General features: G+C 41.4%; 1 long non-coding RNA gene across 1 annotated transcript; it reads right to left on the bottom strand.

Annotated features, from left to right (window-relative positions):
• Positions 1–262: 262 nt before the first annotated feature.
• On the bottom strand, positions 263–1,268 carry LOC149954166 (uncharacterized). Its single transcript, XR_016480098.1, has 3 exons — positions 1,105–1,268; positions 787–938; positions 263–721 (listed from the first exon to the last, which is right to left on the bottom strand). It is a non-coding gene; the product is annotated as an uncharacterized LOC149954166 (long non-coding RNA).
• Between the last annotated feature and the right edge of the window lie 2,795 nt (positions 1,269–4,063).

Here is a 4,063-nt window from a genome sequence, read left to right as displayed (position 1 = left end):
TGAAATCAGAAATTGAGGCGCTGTACACGGAGTGCAGGTATACTTACCACCTAAATGGAACGGAAACTGAAGAAATTGAGAGCCGCGTTGGCCTACGGCAAGAATGTCCGCTGTCCGCCACGCTGTTCAGTGTATTTCGATGATTTGGATCACGTGCTTATGGACGCTGGCTGCGGTGCTACGCTTCGGGGGTCCATGGACCACCGGTCTGATTTGGTTGTGTCATGCCTGTTTTATGCAGATGATATTTTACTGCTCTCAAACAAGCACTCCGATCTACGGCCACTGCTTGACGTATGCTCTGATTTTGCCAGGAATAGAAATTTGGTCTTCAGCATGGAGAAATCAAATACAATGAGCCTTTACGCGGATAAAAATGACCCCCAGCCCTATGTCCTCAACGGAAAATGTATGCCACAGGTGACTCGTTATACATACCTTGGGATAACTATTAGTAGCAATGACCATTACCTAACAACCATGGAGGAGACAGTGGCTAGTAAAAGCAATAAGAGGCGTTGGGCGGTCCGTAATCTCTCAGAACATTCCTACAAGAAATACTCCGTAGGCCGCACACTCTGGAAGAGTGTAGCGGTTCCAACCATAACATATGGCAATGAAGTAGTATGCTACTAGGCAAAGACTAGAAACATACTAGAGCGATCTCAAAGATTGGTAGGCAAAACAGCACTGAATGCAGGCCCATTTGCAGCTAATACTGCTGTGGACGGAGAAATCGGATGAAATACAATGGCTACAAGAGAGGCTCTTAGCGAGATTAAGTACCTGGGAAGGCTCGAATTTATGCACCTAAGTCGTTTAGCTTGTAAAATGTATACGTATATCCGTGCAGGTGGACTGAGTACGGAGTGGACGCGTGCCATTGAACGTATTGACCGTCAATTTTGTGGGGGATCAAAGAGAGACCGGGCGAGTTCCTATAAGGAATGGGTGGAAAAGGAGGTAAAGAAACGGGCGCTAGTACTCTGGAAAACACAAGTTGGTGGAAAGAAAAGCTTGTGCCATTATAAAGTCAAAAAGCAGCTACAATGGTTCATGGGGAAGTGGCCTCGTCTTCCAAGCCCGTACTGGGGCTCTCCTTACCAGCAAACGTCAGGTAGAGCTGTTAGGTCCGAATTTTTGCACTGCACTTTGCAAGCTATGTGGATTAGTCGACGAAGACCTGTACCATGTACTGTTGGAAGGTCCTGAGACAGAAGTGGACCAGTCTATTTGGGATTGGCGGGCAGATAATTTTGGGAACCCGCTTAGCGTAAATCTTGGACTTAAGGGTGCAAAGTGGGATTTCGCTGTGGTGCAGAAAATCCTGGAAATCTGGCAATGTAAAAGGAACAAACTTCGGTCGCTCTCCTAATCACCAATGTAAATATTGTAAATAACATAAATTTTAAAGCTCAAAGTTTGTAAAAAAAGAAAAAAAAGAGCTATTTTACCTTGTAAATATTATTTTATTTTGTAATTTTAATGCTGCGCTCCCACTGGAGCCGCCCTGTTTCAAAAGGGTATATTGAATTATACGGCAACAATAAAACCTAAAACCTATAAATGTACATTCAACTTCGATTTTTAGCGTGATCGAAGCTGGCCGTACCTAGGTAACTATTTGAAATTGTTATGGTATTTATAATAAACTCACACAACCTTTATTCGAGAAAAATGATTTACGAAATAGTAGCAAGGCGCGCCCTGGAAAGTTGAAAAAAAGAGGCAGGGCGCGCCCTGGAAAAATGGAAAAACCAAGGCGGGGCGGCGCCCTGCCTTTGAAAAAAGCACCGGGGCGACGCCCTGGCCCGCCCTGGCCCGACTACACCACTGCATCCAGCGACTTTTGAAGCCATTACTTAAGGTGGCCAGGTTACAATGCGTAGGAGGGTGGTGGCAAGCCCTGCGTGCCACGCGTTCGAGACAACAGCTCCCTACACTAACTATTACCGGTAACCTGTTGATATAAATTGGTATTGTACATTACTGGATTTCCCATTAGGCACATTTCTAGGCCTGGGGTGGAAAATTTACTTCTTCAAATAATTTTTTTTTTAATTTTTAGGGCGCAATTTTTATTAGTGCCTAGGTCGGAAAATTTGTAAATCCGAACACTGGTAGTGTATCTTAAAATAATTGATAGCTTAAGGTCCCGTATATAATTAACAGACCGACAATAGAGGGGGGAAGCTGTGGCCATTTTCAGATTATTTGGTTTTTCCACCAAATATGGAGGTAAGAAATTCATATTTGAAAAACATACTATCGAATTAAATTTACAAAAAAAAGTATTATACGAACTCATCTATGCCAAAAGATACTACACTTTAATGTTAGTCAAATGATGAAGAAGGTTATCATGAAATATAAAAAAAAAATTGATTTATACGCCTATATTAAAAGGTGGGTAAAATGTCCCACCTGCGAAATTGGAATTTATGTGGGGACGAATTTCCTGTCTTGCGTAGTTTCGTGTTTTCGGTTTAAAATCGTCTGCGTTTCAGATACTATAACGCTCGAAACAAAAGAAACTATAACGCTCGAAACAAAAGAAACTATTTACATTAATATTAATTGATACAATGATAGTGCCCGAAAAACGAAAATAAAAAAACAGAATTTAAAAAAAAAAATACATATGAAGCGACAGTAATAAAATTTTAAAAAAAGACTAATTGCAAATAATGCTGAAATGAACAACAGTTCAGCCCCAGTTTTTGATCCTTGATATTAACTTTTATTTTTTTAACACTCGCCAAATTCTCGAAACAAGCCTATATAATGCTAGTGAAATAATTTTGAGTAGAATAGTTGATTTTATAAAATGTCTTTACGCTGGCCCAACTTGTTGAAATGTTGCCCAGGAATAGTTCAGCCAATGCCTAAGAATGAGTTCATAAGCTCTTTAGTGGGAGAGAAAACGGATCCACAGCTGAAGCGGGGAGGCAACATTTCAACAAGATGGTCAAGGTTATTTTATAAAAAGAACTATTCAATAATTTGTGAGTTCGTATACCATCATTTCCATTTTTACATTTGGCAACGCTGAATTACACCTCTGCTAAGCCCACTATCAGGGGCGGATTAACCTTTTCGGCGCCTTTAGGCACAGAAAAATTTGGCGCCCCTTGGCATTGGTCAGCTAAGGAGGGGCGTATCGGTTTTTAAAAAATAAATAAATATATTTTAGTTTCCCTAAATCTTTACGGCGTTATTTTGATTAGGGGCAAGCCAAGTACATGGGCCGTGGGGCTTTATCAGAGTTTTGGTGCCCCTAGAAAAATGGCGCCCTAGGCACGTGCCTACTTTGCCTAATGGTTAATACGCGCCTGCCCACTATTGGTTATTTACAAAACACAAATAGTCTACTTAGCAGTCGAAGATCCAACAATTACAACCTTTTTTTTGGAGAAATGTAGTGTTAAGTATCGCGTCAAGACCAAAATCCAGCAAATACCCAAAAAAATTCGTCCCATAAATATAGGTTCCTTTCGCAACAAATTGTAACAAATACCAGCAAACTACTTCCTACATTGTAAACACGCGATAGGCAGGCCCTTCCCTCTTTTCATCGGCAAACTTCAAGTTAAATTCTTTAACTTCCCCCCTTTTAATCCGAGCGTCACACCAGGAAACAATACACGTCTCTCTTATATCGGTGGCGCGCGCTCAAGTCCGCGGTGTCGACCGTACAAAACCCAAATGACCACATAAGGGCGATATCTCTTTTGATATCTTTAAAAAAACGTACAAAGATATCCGTTATGTTCGCGAGATAAAAACTGGGCGCATTATGCCACCTGGTGGAGGAAAAAACGATTTAATAGTTTTTGGATATGGTACCGCGAATCCAGTACGAAATTAGGTGAAATGGATGGAGTCATCGTAGCGGAGACTGTACCCAGTAAAGAGACTTTGGTTAGCTGTGGCAGATGATGTGGGTCAGTACGATGGATGGTTGTATACAAAAATCGGTCAGGCGTGGTCATTTTGGAAGTTGCTCTTTTTTATTACCTCGTTGCCAAACTCGCTATCGTGATGACCGCGTAGGAACCCGCGT

Source organism: Leiobunum rupestre, chromosome 3 (genome assembly GCF_980474605.1).
Source record: "Leiobunum rupestre chromosome 3, qqLeiRupe1.1.hap1, whole genome shotgun sequence".
Lineage (NCBI taxonomy): Eukaryota > Metazoa > Arthropoda > Arachnida > Opiliones > Sclerosomatidae > Leiobunum > Leiobunum rupestre.
Note: the sequence above shows the minus strand (reverse complement) of the source record. Positions and strands in the feature narration are given on the sequence as shown.